Genomic DNA, 15,469 nt, shown 5'->3' on the forward strand with positions numbered 1-15,469 from the left:
AAGCCCTCCGCAGCATGTCATGATAGGGACCCCATGTACAGTATATCGCATGTATATCGAGGCAGTGTATATCACGACTGGCGCCTTGCTTCCATGCAACCCTGGTAGCGCTGTCGCAACAAAGGTCTCATTTCCGGACATGATATACCCAGATAGGACGTGTAGCGATATATGGATTTTACGTCGCGACATGGGGTCATCATATATCCTATCAGGGTATGTCCTATCGCAACATATGGAATTCCATGTCGCGACATGAGGGCAGGGCACTTTTGTCTGGGTATTTCATATCGCGATATGCAGGCTCTATGTCGCGACATAGAGGCGGGGCACTTTTGTCGGGGTATGTCATATCGCGATATGCGGGCTTTGTTTCACGACTTGGGGGCGGTGCACTTTTGTTGGGGTAAGTCATATTGCCATATGCGGGCTTAATGTCGCGACATGGGGGCGGGGCACTTTTATCGGGGTACGTCATATCGCGATATGCGGTCTCCATGTCGTGACATGGTGCGGGTGTGTTTTGTCGAGGTATGTCATATCGTGATATATTGACTTAATGTCGCGAGTGGCGCCATGACAGTGGTGGGCCAGTCGCAATGGGTATGGCGATGTGATCGTGATGCCCGCACTCCTATCGTGACATGCTATCGGAGTCGTGACCTCGCTGTGGATGCCATGACGTTCTTTGTCTGCTATTCACTTTTGACCTCATTGCGACTTCTCTTAGAATGATCAGCAATTGGAAACCAGTGCATGTGTTACTGTGTATCCAGTGTGCTCATACAGCACATACAGTATACACGGAACTTCCGCTGTGGCGTTTTACCCACTCAGAGTGTCGATTCTCACTTTTCCCCCAATCGCGGCCTGAACTGTTCGGGGCTTCAGCCAATCACGGGTCTGAGAGCTGTTCATGCTAGCAGCGCCAGGTGGATCGCCTTGTATACTGTAAATGAGAATCTATTTTTAAAATGCTTTACTTATTTGCACTATAACTACACCGGCTTATTTTTAAACGTCTTTATTGATTCACAATGTCTCATACTCTTCGAAATAAAAACATTTTTTATTTGCAATATAACTGTCTCCGCTGCTTTCTGTAAGGAATACATGGTATTTGAACAATTTGAATTGTTTATTTAAGGTAGGGGAGACACCTTCTGCTTTGTGCTTCGATCATTAATAGACATGTAAAGTTTATTTTCATTATATTTTTATGGTCGTGCTTTTAAATTTTGTTTTTTATTGTTAAATTATATCGATCTTGAAACTAATACTAAAAATGTGAATATGGGCTCTCGTGTTGTACCAGCGGTAATTTGGAAACTGGCGTCTCTTTACCAATGAAAGGCCTACACAAACAATACATTTTCAAGAACATGGTTAAAAATGAAAAGAAAACATCTAACCCAATGTTCTAACATAGTAACTCCTCCCTAAATGTAAGACTGCTTATTCGCGTAAAGGCTGCAAATCTGTGCTCAACTGATAAAAAGATCACAACTGAAAGATCTGGTGGTCGTGACTTTGCCGTTTTGCCAGGAAAAGAAGGCGCTATATTGAAATATATTGAAACATCCACCCCACCTGACCAGATACACTCGGAAAACAAATTGCCCCCATTGTTTTAATCACAATCAGGAGTTCAAGTACCGAGTTTGTTGGTACCCGTAAACTTCCTTGTAGATAGTCACGTGATTGCCCGAAAAAACAAGGCGCTATATCTCGGTAAAGCAGCACAAACGCTACTTACAGCGACACAAACCGGCACAAACGCAGCACTAACGGTTGCTGTGAGTTTCGACGTTTGTGCTGTTCGACGGGCGGGTGGGCAACTTCGTGGAGCAGGACGTGCAAACATGTCTGGGGCATTACATTGCAGACTGCAGAAGACTCGACTTCACCTGAGGATCTAACACAGGCGCCCATACCTGTGTCTTCAGAGGGCAGGTGTGCCTTCACGCTGTATTCTACACCAAGGACTGGCCGAAAACAAAAAGATAAAAGGAGTGTGAGCTCATCGCTTCATGTTTGCGCAAAGACCCCTTTAAATACAAACACGCGAATAATGACAGTTTATTAAAGAATCCAGATATATGTTCACTTCTGTTATGTGAAAATAAAAGTTTCCAATATTGCCGCGGTCCGCTGGTGTGAGACGGTGGACTTTCCAGTATTGCTTCTCGGGTGTGTTATTTACTACCCGCTACAACCTTGTACGTAGTGCCATTAAAAAACAAATAAAAAACAGCACAAAGGCTACTTTTAACTGCACAAACCCGCACAGACGAATGAGGAGGGTTTCATTGTGCTGTCTGTAGGGGGGGCAACTTCACGGAGCTCAAGGCAAACCCTACCTGGTATTTTAAATAAAATATTTCGGACGGATTTTGAATCTTTCGTTTTACGTTGTGTTCATTGTGTTTTGCAATCAATTATTAACTTCAGAGTAATTCACTTCAAAATACTGAATAATCTGAAAGCAAGCATAAGAAATACTTAGAAATGTTACAAGCAACAAGTGAAAATGAGCTCTTGCAGCATTTCTTTAGCTGAAGACAATGTCCTCATATGAGAGACCTTTGCAAACTAGCTGTCATTTGAACGGGAATTTGCCGACTCTTAGACAGTGACGACATTATCGCCATATTCAATTCCAAGTCACGACGCCTGCGTCTGGTCTAGAAGACCGAAACCTCACAACAGAGGCAGGCAAGGATTGTTTTTGGGGTGTCCGCCGTGGGACAGTAGCGTTCAGCAGCCAAGGTATTTTTTGCTTAACCTCTGTGTGTGTGAGAGAGAGAGACAGTATGTATCATAAGGTTCCGCTAATTCTGCTGATTATACCGATCGAGGATTGCATTGGAAATTGGAGGGTGAGCACGGAGAGGTTCTAAAATTTCCCCTGTAAACACATGCCAAGATTTGGAGTGCATGACTAACATTAAGATAATATTGACGGATAGATGCGAGTGTGCATTTTACAGACAACTATTCAGATCGCCTCTAAATGCCTTGCTGTATTTTTAAGTGAACGAAGTTTACAGAGCTAAAATACATCCAAAGTATGTATTTGACGCTTTTATTAGCACGCTATCTTGCAATTAAAGGTGCGATGAATTGGTACTGTAATGCGACTATAACAATTGAGCGTTAAGTCTTGTGGGAAGTCACGAATTTCCCAGTTAGGTGTCTTTTGGCATCGAAAATAGAAAACTGTAGCATTTTCCGGGTCGGCGCGGACGGACTCAGAGATTCATACAGTCGTTGAATGAAACACGTGCCTTTATTTTTCGGCACAGGCAGCACAGCACCCCCGCGCCCCTGCGCTAGCAGAGAGAGTGAGCGAGCAGGTAGTTACACAGCGGTAGGGTGGCAATTGGGTACAAGTATGAAAGGGGTGCGAAACCAGGGAACTATTTACAAGAATGCGGGCGATCTCACCAAACTGTACGCCCGTTTTGCAGTCAGCGGCTTTCCTAGTACCCCAGCCGGGCGCTCTTCGGCCGCAGCGCCGGGCGAATGGCTACAGTACTCATTTCGTGGGTTTCATACAAGTTTGGAAGCATCACGAAGAATCAAACAAGATCTTCAGAACTTAATATTTCCCCAGTGGGCAGTGATTCGTCAAATATACGTATATATTACGGCGAAAATACGGCTATACGTATATGTACGTCGCCGCGACTTATAATCAACGTTGAATTGCAACCGTAAAATCGACAACATTAATAAACGCATATATAACGTCGAAAACACATCCAACAGTGCCTGAGGCTTTTTACTGTATATATTGTGTGTGCCGGAACTATACGGCAATCTGCATAGTGTACGAAGTAAATTATTTTCAGAGTAATTAATTTATTTACTATATTTTTTTACTATATGTACTATATTTATTAATATAGTTATTATACACGTGTAAATAAATTACTGCGAAAATAATTTACTTCGTCCACTATGCAGATTGCCGTATAGTTGCGGCACACAGGATATATAGACTAAAGCGAACGGAACCGTTTGTAGGGCTCAGATAGCGGCTACAGCAGAGCATCGACGTTACAGATACTGTTGTCTCACTGAGACGGGTTGAACATGCAGATGATCAAAGTGGGGATCTGTAGACTAGCTTTTTCCTTGGCACTTGGTTCCATGGTGTAATGTTTAGCATTCTGGACTTTGAATCTAGCGATCCTAGTTCAAGTCTCGTTAGAGCCTAAGCAGCGAAGGTTTAAGATCCAGAGTCTAGTTCAGATAATTTGCTTGATGAAAGCAGCTCTTTTCCGACTCTGATCTGCTCGCCCAACACGGTTTGCTTTCCTACTGAAAGAGAGAAGCAGAGTAAGGAAACTGAGTGAAACAACAATAACATGACCTAAGTTTAGACTAATAAAAGAGAGAACTAAAGTCTGGAAGCTGTGACAGCTGTGTGATTTTTTTAAAGAAAACGATGTTTCTTTGATGTCGAAATCAAAAGGAATTTGAACGTGACACAAGCGCACAAGTAATTAGTCTTTCGTCAAAGTCATTGCTGGCAGACAGGAGCAGTAGAAGATGTTAGGAGATGTTATTTTAAAAGACAAAATGTAGAAAACGCTTGTATCCAAGTTAGAAAAGCTGGAGCGGGGCGATGCCGTACCAGTAGCGGCGCGGAGCTCACTGTGGTGCGGTGCAGCTCTGTCAGCGGGGCCAGTGGCGCAATGGATAACGCGTCTGACTACGGATCAGAAGATTGTAGGTTCGACTCCTACCTGGCTCGTGTTTCTTTTAAACACGTCGGGCTGCTCACTAGCACATTGCCTTCTGTTCATTTTTAGTAGCCTTAGCTAATCAAGGCCCGTATCGCCACCAAGAATGATCCAATCACAGCATCCGCTCTCATTCTTGATAGTTTTCTCCAATCGCAGCGCTCCCTGCTGCCAAGTGTCGTGCTGGGAGTTTAATGTAGTTTAATCAGCAGCATGTGAGCTCATGAAGAAAACTAAGTTTACTTGTGGGCGGATTCTCACATGTGGGGTCTTCCCTTGTGCTCCTGCGTCAATTGTATCAATAAAGCGTCACTTTCCATCGGAATCTTTCTTTCAGACACGTCTGAACTCGCTCTACACCATCGCCCTGCGAAACGTAAAAGCGTTTCGATCGCTCTGTGTCCTGTTAAGATCGCTGTCTTCTCTTCACACACAGTGAAAAAACCAATCGTCTCCCTGGTGGTCTAGTGGTTAGGATTCGGCGCTCTCACCGCCGCGGCCCGGGTTCGATTCCCGGTCAGGGAAGCGTCTACTTTTCCTCCGTTTGTGTCCATTACAGCCTCCCTGGATACTGAAGGCTGTGTCCTTCAGATGCGCCTCATAGTTTCATTCAGTAGAAACATCTGTAGTAGATTGCATGGATAAACACAATTCTGTGTTTTTAATGCAAGTTTCAGCAGGACAGAGTGAGCTCTTGGATAAAAATAAATGTGCTTGCAGTACATCTCTGTCCCTGCTCTTTTGTTCTGGATATTTCTGAAAATTGGATGGCACTCAGATATGTAAATATAAATTCAACGTGAGGGCAAGGGCAAACAACCATAGTTCTGTAAAAAACATGCTCCATGTGCAGAGAACAAGCAACCTCTCTTACTCCATACGAATGGAAATCCACATGGAGGTCAGTATTTTGGGAAACTTGCATGATAATCCTACACCACTGGAGCTCCAGAAAAAAAAAAAATCCACGCGACTACTTAAGCGCTCTTTCCTCTCACAAATGACCCAGAGCGCCGGAGCGGCGTGTCTGGAGCCCGATGGTTATTGATCGGTGATTGTTAAGCGGGAGTGCGGACATGTCTGTGAGACTGAAAGCGGACGGAACCGATTGTAGCGCTGAGATGCACAGCGGCTACAGCAGAGCATCGACGTCACAGATACTGTAGTCTCACTCAGAAGGGTTTAACATGCAGAAGATCAGAGCGGGGATCTGTAGACGAGTTTCTCAACTGCTGGTTCCATGGTGTAATGGTTAGCACTCTGGACTTTGAATCCAGCCATCCGAGTTCAAATCTCGGTGGAACCTAAGTCGACTATGCTTTAGGATCCAGAGTCAAGTTCAGGTCATTTGCTTGAGGAAAGCAGCTCTTTTCCGAATCTGATCTGTCGCCCAACACGGTTTGCTTTCCTGCAGAAAGAGAGAAGCAGAGTAAGGAGAAACTATTTCAAACTGCTCAACTGAGTGAAACAACAATAACATGACCTTAGTTTATACTAATAAAAGAGAGAACTAAAGTCTGGAAGCCGTGACAGTTGTATGATATTTTGGAAGAAAACGGTGTTTCTTTGATGTCGAAATGAAGCGGAATTTGAACGTGACACAAGCGCACAAGTAATTAGTCTTTCGTCAAAGTCATTGCTGGCAGACAGGAGCAGTAAAAGATGTTCAGAGATGTTATTTTAAAAGACACCATGGAACCAACAAATTGTGCAGCAGCAGTAGGACACAGAGCCCTACCCAGCAGCTCTAGATGGTGCTCGGGGAAGCGCTAAGTCTGTTTCAGCACAGGGAGCGAGTATGAGCTCAGTCCGGCTCCCAGCAGCAGGGACTTGCGGAGCAGGGGGGGCTACAGTGGCCCGAGCCCCCGCCCCTTTGCCCTTATTGGCCCAAGTGCCCTTTTCTGCTTGTGGAAAAAAAAGTCCAACCAATTTGATTTTTTTCGTCACTCGACGATTCTGCTTCTGTATTTAGCACGGATCTCCCGTTAGAAAAAAACATCTTTGACCTAATTGATCTCACCCGAGCATAAGTGCCCGCCTCCTGTTCGTTGTAAAAAGCGATGAAAAAAGCAGCGATAAGCAACGGAGGCTACTACACCTGCGGAGGACGAGTTAAACATTTTTGAACGGTGAGAAGATAATACACAGAGTTTTCAGGACTGTACAAAAGTAACACACCAAGGGTGTCGTATTGAGCAGTTTGTGTTTTTGAAAGACTATTTTCACTCACCTACTCTACGTTTTGCAAACCGACGAGCTCGCCACGTTATTGTCTGCTACTTACCTGGCTAGATTTAGCTAGGTACAACTGGCGGCAGACGAACAGGTACTTGGTCATCAAAAGGTCCAGTTCCTTCTTCTACATGCTACGTAAAAGCGTGTTGATCGCTCTCTGTCCTATTAAGAGCTCCAGCGCGAATCCCAGTTACCGCTGTCTTCTCTTCACATACAGGGAGGGAGCTAACCGTCTCCCTGGGGGTCTAGTGGTTAGGATTCGGCGCTCTCACCGCCGCGGCCCGGGTTCGATAGCTGGTCAGAGAATGGCCTTATTCTTGTTTGTTTAAAAAATCCTCTTAGGAGCAATGAACTTGAACAAAATGCACCTCATAGTTTAATCCTGTTGAAAATTTGTAACAGAGTGAATGAATGAATTTGTTTCTCGCAGATTTCACGAGAACAGGGTAAGAACGTGAATAAATATACATTCGTGTCGCAGTCTCTAATCTACGTAACCTGCTGTTTTGCTCCGGCAGTAATTTTTTTACAGTTCCTAAAACGAAAATAAGAGTCGCAGCTCAGGTCCTACCGAGATTTGAACTCGGATCGCTGGATTCAGAGTCCAGAATGCTAACCATTACACCATAGAACCATTACACAAAGCAGAAAACCGAGGTCCTGATGCTCTGTGGTCATTAAAAAAAAACAGGGCTTTTCTTGAAAAGAGTAGGGGTGTAACCCTGGCATCTCAAGTCTGGAAGCTGTGACAGCTGTATGATGTTTTGGAAAAAAACGGTGTTTCTTTGACGTCGAAATCAAGGGGAATTTGAACGTGACACAAGCGCACAAGTAATTAATCTTCCGTCAAAGTCATTGCTGGCAGACAGGAGCAGTAAAAGATGTTCAGAGATGTTATTTTAAAAGACAAAATGTAGAAAACACCTGTATCCAAGTTAGAAAAGTTGGAGCGGGGCGATGCCGGACTAGTAGCGGCGCGGAGCTCACTGTGGTGCGGTGCAGCTCTCTCAGCGGGGCCGGTGGCGCAATGAATAACGCGTCTGACTACGGATCAGAAGATTGTAGGTTCGACTCCTACCTGGCTCGTATTTCTTTTAAACACATCGGTCTGCTCACTAGCACATTGCCTTCTGTTTATCGTTAATAGCCTTAGCTAATCAAAGCCCGTATCGCCACCAAGAATGATCCAATCACAGCATCCGCTCTCAGTCTTGATAGTTTTCTCCAATCGCAGCGCTCCCTGCTGCCAAGTGTCGTGCTGGGAGTTTAATGTAGTTTAATCAGCAGAATGTGAGCTCCTGAAGAAAACTAAGTTTACTTGTGGGCGGATTCTCAAATGTGGGGTCTTCCCTTGTGCTCCGGCGTCAATTGTATCAATAAAGCGTCACTTTCAGTGGGGATCGGTCTTTCAGACACGTCTGAACTCGCTCTACACCATCACCCTGCAGTGCTGAGAGAATGATCTCCTAAAATCTGAAAGCGAAAAAAAAATACGGAAAAATAATCCTTCAAACACCTTCAAGTCTCAAACCGTCTCACTATGCAAACAAATCTTTGTACCAAAAACAGACCCAGATGAAGTATAGGCCCAGTGTCACAGGACAGGCACAGTGACCACAACCTATACATAGACATCACTCCGTGAGGAGCAGGACCCCCTGTGTTCTGAGGTCAAGAAATTGATCTGATCCTCATGGCTGGACACGGGGCGGTATTGGAATTAACTTACGAAATGTTTGTCTCCAGGCACTCGCTGTAAAGTGTTGCAATTTCTATTAAGAGTGTTCTCAAATTACTACAAAAATTACGCGTACCTGTGAAGTCAAATGACAGAGAAACGCTTGAAACAGGACTGCAGAAACGAGTTAAAAACCTAATGTCGAACTGAAACTGAAATGACCAAGAACACCGCACGTATTTGGCCTGAACATGTGAGAAGAAATTTTCAGGTCATCCCTTCGATAGATCAGTTGGTAGAGCGGAGGACTGTAGTGAAAACTGCTGGGATTTCTTAGGTCGCTGGTTCGAAGAAAGGTGTTGTTTTGCTGTTCTCTGAAATAGAAAACTAAAAATAGCGAATATCAGAGGTTGATCGAAAGCTCAATAAAGGCTGAAGCAAAAGTTACTGGTGTTAATTGTCCTCACCTTTGATTGTCCTGTTTTTACCGTTAAAAACTCGCCACACTTCCTGACAGAGAACTGTAGTCAGTGACTGGCAACCCCTCATTGTATAAGGCTGTTGTTTAGTTGCTGTGGGAGGTTGTGTATACTGTGCATGAGCTTCTTTGGTGTAACAAGCAATCAAACACATCAGCTCTATGAGTTGAAGATCTAGATTCGAGTCCTGGCAGCAGTAAAACTGTTTGGAATGGTTTCAGTGATGTGTATTCGAGAAAATGGAGAACCTGAGAATTTGTATCTCTTATAACTTAAATTGCAACTCAGAAATAAACCTCTTGTGTGTTGTGGCTGAAATGTGGAGGTTTAACATCCCACGGTCAAGATGTGGAAGTAACCTCTCTTACTTCATATGGATATACATCCACACGAAGGTCAGTGTCTTGCAGACTAGTTAATATATTATTTGGAGATCGTCTCAGCTTTAAGCTCAATTGCAACAAAAAAACTTGTGGAACAAAATTGGAGACCAAAGTCCACCTTCTGTAAGTTTATCAATAAGCAGTAGCCTGATTTTTTAATCAGTCAATTGACCTGTGAAATCTATTTTTCGTTTCTACATTTCTTTATATGTTGGTGTAAAACGTCAGTGAGATAAATTGCACAAGTAATCCCTAACAGTATTAAAATAGGAATGATTAACAGTGCTTTGTTAAGGCTTAAGACACCATTTCTTATGCGCCAGCCGGGAATCGCAATCGGGTCGTAAGAATGGGAACTTTGCATGATACCACTACACCACTGGCGCTTAGGAAAAAGAAATTTCCACGCGACTACTTAAGCGCTCTTTCCTCTCACAAATGACCCAGAGCGCAGGAGCGGCGTGTCTGGAGCCCGATGGTTATTGATCGGTGATTGTTAAGCGGGAGCGCGGACGTGTCTGTGAGACTGAAAGCGGACGGAACCGATTGTAGCGCTGAGATGCACAGCGGCTGCAGAAGAGCATCGACGTCACAGATACTGTAGTCTCACTCAGACGGTTTTAACATGCAGAAGATCAGAGCGGGGATCTGTAGACGCGTTTCACAGCTGCTGGTTCCATGGTGTAATGGTTAGCACTCTGGACTTTGAATCCAGCGATCCGAGTTCGAGTCTCGGTGGAACCTGAATCAATTGTGTTTTAGGATCCAGAGTCAAGTTCAGATAATTTGCTTGATGAAAGCAGCTCTTTTCCGAATCTGATCTGCTCGAGCAACACGGTTTGCTTTCCTGCTGAAAGAGAGAAGCAGAGTAAGGAGAAACTATTTCAAACTGCTCAACTGAGTGAAACAACAATAACATGACCTAAGTTTATACTAATAAAAGAGAGAACTAAAGTCTGGAAGCCGTGACAGTTGTATGATATTTTGGAAGAAAACGGTGTTTCTTTGATGTCGAAATGAAGCGGAATTTGAACGTGACACAAGCGCACAAGTAATTAGTCTTTCGTCAAAGTCATTGCTGGCAGACAGGAGCAGTAAAAGATGTTCAGAGATGTTATTTTAAAAGACACCATGGAACCAACAAATTGTGCAGCAGCAGTAGGACACAGAGCCCTACCCAGCAGCTCTAGACGGTGCTCGGGGAAGCGCTAAGTCTGTTTCAGCACATGGAGCGAGTATGAGCTCAGTCCGGCTCCCAGCAGCAGGGACTTGCGGTGCAGGGGGGGCTACAGTGGCCCGAGCCCCCGCCCCTTTGCCCTTATTGGCCCAAGTGCCCTTTTCTGCTTGTGGAAAAAAAAGTCCAACCAGTTTGATATTTTTCGTCACTCGACGATTCTGCTTCTGTATTTAGCACGGATCTCCCGTTAGAAAAAAACATCTTTGACCTAAATGATCTCACCCGAGCACAAGTGCCTGCCTCCTGTTCGTTGTAAAAAGCGATGAAAAAAGCAGCGATAAGCAACGGAGGCTACTACACCTGCGGAGGACGAGTTAAACATTTTTGAACGGTGAGAAGATAATACACAGAGTTTTCAGGACTGTACAAAAGTAACACACCAAGGGTGTCGTATTGAGCAGTTTGTGTTTAAGAAAGACTATTTTCACTCACCTATTCTAAGTTTTGCAAACCGACGAGATCGCCACGTTATTGTCTGCTACTTACCTGGCTAGATTTGAGATTTCCTTAAAGCGATTTACTTAAATGAGTAGACAAGCCAGTCGTTTTGCATTTGATATAAACAGCTGCCATGCATATTCTTTGGTGTATAAATATGGTTCAATCGTCTCCCTTCTGTCATTACAACCAGCAGTCATGTAGCAGCAGTAGTTGCTGGCAATTAAATGTCTTTTCTGCGCGCTCACAAAAATCATAAAATTAAGGTTACAAAAATAAGGTTACACAACGTTTAAAGTTCTCACAGGACAAAGGACAAGTGGAGACGAGATAGCGGAACAAGCGACTTTTCTTTTTCGTATAACTATTGTAACGCAACGGGGTAAGCGTTACACTATACATATATTCATTTATTAGTGATTTCATTCATTGATCACGGATACAATAGAGGTACAGCCATTCACTCTTTGACGTTTCTGCACTGATACAGAAAACGGGTGAATCTGTCTTTAGCATTAGCATACAGTACCGAGGCCCCCACGACCAAACACAGGCCAACCTTGATAATCATCCTAAATATCGCAATCTACAGCAAAAAGACTCACTTTGAAAACGGAATTCGTGTCCAGAAGTGCTTCTACTCCACTTCTGGTAAGAGTCCTCTCATATTACTACCAAAGCTATGCGCACCCGTAAATTCAAATTACAGAGAAACGCTTTAAACAAGACTATAGAAACGAGTTAGAAATCTGACGTCAAACTGAGATACAAATGATCAGGAACACCGCACGAATTTGGGCTGAATGTGTGAGAAAAGAAGTGCTAGTTGTCATCGTCCCTTCGATAGCTCAGTTGGTAGAGCGGAGGACTGTAGTGGAAATCGCTGGGAATCCTTAGGTCGCTGGTTTGAATCCGGCTCGAAGGAAGGCGTTTCTTTATTGTTCTCTGACATCAAAAATTAAAAATAGCGAATATCAGAGGTTGATCGAAAGCTCAATAAAGGTAAGAAAGGAAGCTAAATTTACCGGTAGAATTTCAGGTGGGGTCGCTGCGTCAGCATACTTAAGCTGCAAAGGAACAAGTAATAGGTTTATTCCAACCTATTACTTGTTCCTAAATTTACCGGTATTAATTGTCAATAAACCGTCACTTTCCGTGGGGATTGGTCTCTCAGACACGTCCGGACTCACTGTCAGCCATCTCCCAGCGGTGCTGAGAGAATGATCTCCTAAAATCTGAAAGCGAAAACAAGCCACGGAAATATTATCCTTCAAACACCTTCGAGTCTCAAACCGTCTCGCTATGCAAGCAGATCTCAGTTCCAAGCAGATCGTATTTTCTATTTCTTACACACAGCAGCGCTGAGTGTCGGTGCTGTCGCTAAACAGACTGTAAAAGCGTGTCGATCGCTCTCTGTGTCCTATTAAGATCTCCAGCGCGAATCCCAGTTACCGCTGTCTTCTCTTCACATAGAGTGAGCAGGTAAACCGTCTCCCTGGTGGTCTAGTGGTTAGGATTCGGCGCTCTCACCGCCGCGGCCCGGGTTCGATTCCCGGTCAGGGAAGAGTCTACTTTTCCTCAGTTTGTGTCCATTACAGCCTCCCTGGACACTGAAGATGAACAAGATGCACCTTGTATTTTCATTCAGTAGAACCATCTGTAGCAGATTGCATGGATAAACACAATTCTGTGTTTTTAATGCAAGTTTCAGCAGGACAGGTTGAGCTCTTGAATAAAAATAAATGTACTTGCAGTACATCTCTGTCCGTCTGTGGACCCTGCTCTTTTGTTCTGGATGTTTCTGAAAATTGGATGGTACTCAGATATATATATAAATTCCATGTGAGGGCAAGGGCAAACAACCATAGTTTTGTAAAAAACATGCTCCATGTGCACGGAGGTCAGTATTTTGGGAATCTTGCATGAGACCACTACACCACTGGCGCTCCGGAAAAAGTAATTTCCACGCGACTTCTTGAGCGCTCTTTCCTCTCACAAATGACCGAGAGCGGAGGAGCGGCGTATCTGGAGCCCGAAGGTTATTGATCGGTGATTGTTAAGCGGGAGTGCAGACGTGTCTGTGAGACTGAAAGCGGACGGAACCGATTGTAGCGCTGAGATGCACAGCGGCTGCAGCAGAGCATCGACGTCACAGATACTGTAGTCTCACTCAGACGGGTTTAACATGCAGAAGATCAGAGCGGGGATCTGTAAACGAAAGTTTCGACTGCTGGTTCCATGGTGTAATGGTTAGCACTCTGGACTTTGGACTCTGGATCACATTATCACATCATCAGAGGATTTCATGGTGACGCATAGAAGGTGAAAAGCGCACAAGTAATTAGTCTTTCATCAAAGCCATTTCTGGCAGACAGGAGCATTAAAAGACGTTAGATGTTATTTTAAAAGACAAAATGTAGAAAACACCTGTATGCAAGTTAGAGAAATTGGAAGAGCGGTTGGTAGGGCGGAGAACTGTAGTGGAAACTGCTGGAAGGTCTAAGGTCGCTGTTCTGTTGTTCTCTGGTATCGAAATTAAAAATAGCGGATCTCAGAGACTCATCGAAAGCTCAATAACGGCTAAAGCAAAAGTTAACGGTGTTAATCTGTTGAAACCAGCAGTAACTTCGAACCTGTTACTGCCAAAATACAGCTAAGGTGCCTTTTCGGGAGTAGCAAAAGAGAAGTTCTTGATGATATAGCAAAATGTAAAAGGGGAAAACCAGCAGCCTCATGGACCAGCAGAAACCCTCATTGTATAAGACTGTTGTTTTGTTGCTGTGGGAGGCTGTGTATACTGTGCATGTGCGCCTGTGGTGTAACAAGCACTCACACACATCAGCCCTATGGGTTCAATATCCAGGCTTGAGCCCTGGCAGCAGTAAAACTGTGTTTGGAATGGTTTCAGTGATGTATCTTTGTACTTTATTTTTAGAAATGTGTTTTAAAGGGAGCTGAATGGAGAACCTGAGAATTTGTATTTCTTACAGCTTAAATCACATCTCAGAAGCAAACCTCTTGTGTATTGTGGCGGAAAGGTGGAGGTTTAACATCCCACAGCCAAGACGTGGAAACAACCTCTCTTACTCCATACGAATATACATCCACACAGAGGTCAATATCGTGCAGACTAGTTAATATATTATTTGGAGATCGTCTCAGCTGTGAGCTCAATTGCAACAAATAAACTTGTGGAACAAAGTTGGAGACCAAAGTCCACCTTCTGTAAGTTTATTAATAAGCAGTAGGCAGATTTTTTCATCAGTCAATTGACCTGAGAAATCTATTTGTCGTTTCTACATTGCTTTATTATGTTGGTGTAAAAGTAATCCCTAACAGTATTAAAGTAGGAGTGATAAACGGTGCTTTATCGAAGGCTTTAACCAACATTATTTTAAGTGCACCAACCGGGAATCGAACCCGGGTCGCAAGAATGGGAACTTCGCATGACACCACTACACCACTGAAGAAGGTCTTTCAACGCAACTCATTGAGCGCTCTTTCCTCTCACAAATAACTCAGAGCGCAGGAATATCTGGAGCCCGATGGTTATTGATCGGTGATTGTTAAGCGGGAGTGCGGACTTGTCTGTGTGACTGAAAGCGAACGGAACCGTTTGGAGGGCTCAGATGCACAACGGCTACAGCAGAGCATCGACGTTACAGATACTGTAGTCTCACTGAGACGGGTTGAAGATGCAGAAGACCAGAGCGGGGATCTGTAGAGGAGTTTCATAGCTGCTGGTTCCATGGTGTAATGGTTAGCACTCTGGACTTTGAATCCAGCAATCCGAGTTCAAGTCTCGGTGGAACCTAAGTAGCGTACGTTTTAAGATCCAGAGTCAAGTTCAGATAACTTGCTTGATGAAAGCAGCTATTTTCCGAATCTGATCTGCTCGCCCAACACGGTTTGCTTTCCTGCTGAAAGAGAGAAGCAGAGTAAGGAAAAACTATTTCAAACTGCTCAACTGAGTGAAACAACAATAACATGACCTAAGTTTAGACTAATAAAAGAGAGAACTAAAGTCTGGAAGCTGTGACAGCTGTATGATGTTTTGGAAGAAAACGGTGTTTCTTTGATGTCGAAATGAAGCGGAATTTGAACGTGACACAAGTGCACATGTAATAAGTCTTTCGTCAAAGTCATTGCTGGCAGACAGGAGCAGTAAAAGATATTAGGAGATGTAATTTTTAAAAGACAAAATGTAGAAAACGCGTGTATCCAAGTTAGAAAAGTTGGAGCGGGGCGATGCCGTACCAGTAGCGGCA

General features: G+C 44.0%; 9 non-coding genes across 9 annotated transcripts; 8 read left to right on the forward strand and 1 right to left on the reverse strand.

Annotated features, from left to right (window-relative positions):
- The first annotated feature begins 4,689 nt into the window (after positions 1-4,689).
- trnar-acg (transfer RNA arginine (anticodon ACG)) lies at positions 4,690-4,762 on the forward strand. Its single transcript has one exon. It is a non-coding gene; the product is annotated as a tRNA-Arg (tRNA).
- A 442-nt stretch (positions 4,763-5,204) lies between these two features.
- Positions 5,205-5,276, forward strand: trnae-cuc (transfer RNA glutamic acid (anticodon CUC)). The gene has a single exon. It is a non-coding gene; the product is annotated as a tRNA-Glu (tRNA).
- A 709-nt stretch (positions 5,277-5,985) lies between these two features.
- On the forward strand, positions 5,986-6,057 carry trnaq-uug (transfer RNA glutamine (anticodon UUG)). Its single transcript has one exon. It is a non-coding gene; the product is annotated as a tRNA-Gln (tRNA).
- A 1,491-nt stretch (positions 6,058-7,548) lies between these two features.
- On the reverse strand, positions 7,549-7,620 carry trnaq-cug (transfer RNA glutamine (anticodon CUG)). The gene has a single exon. It is a non-coding gene; the product is annotated as a tRNA-Gln (tRNA).
- A 379-nt stretch (positions 7,621-7,999) lies between these two features.
- Positions 8,000-8,072, forward strand: trnar-acg (transfer RNA arginine (anticodon ACG)). The gene has a single exon. It is a non-coding gene; the product is annotated as a tRNA-Arg (tRNA).
- A 2,126-nt stretch (positions 8,073-10,198) lies between these two features.
- Positions 10,199-10,270, forward strand: trnaq-uug (transfer RNA glutamine (anticodon UUG)). Its single transcript has one exon. It is a non-coding gene; the product is annotated as a tRNA-Gln (tRNA).
- A 1,768-nt stretch (positions 10,271-12,038) lies between these two features.
- Positions 12,039-12,126, forward strand: trnay-gua (transfer RNA tyrosine (anticodon GUA)). The gene is given in 2 exon segments: positions 12,039-12,075; positions 12,091-12,126. It is a non-coding gene; the product is annotated as a tRNA-Tyr (tRNA).
- Positions 12,127-12,693: 567 nt separating this feature from the next.
- On the forward strand, positions 12,694-12,765 carry trnae-cuc (transfer RNA glutamic acid (anticodon CUC)). The gene has a single exon. It is a non-coding gene; the product is annotated as a tRNA-Glu (tRNA).
- Positions 12,766-14,943: 2,178 nt separating this feature from the next.
- Positions 14,944-15,015, forward strand: trnaq-uug (transfer RNA glutamine (anticodon UUG)). Its single transcript has one exon. It is a non-coding gene; the product is annotated as a tRNA-Gln (tRNA).
- Positions 15,016-15,469: the final 454 nt, after the last annotated feature.

Source organism: Lepisosteus oculatus, chromosome 6 (genome assembly GCF_040954835.1).
Source record: "Lepisosteus oculatus isolate fLepOcu1 chromosome 6, fLepOcu1.hap2, whole genome shotgun sequence".
NCBI classification, from domain to species: Eukaryota; Metazoa; Chordata; class Actinopteri; order Semionotiformes; family Lepisosteidae; genus Lepisosteus; species Lepisosteus oculatus.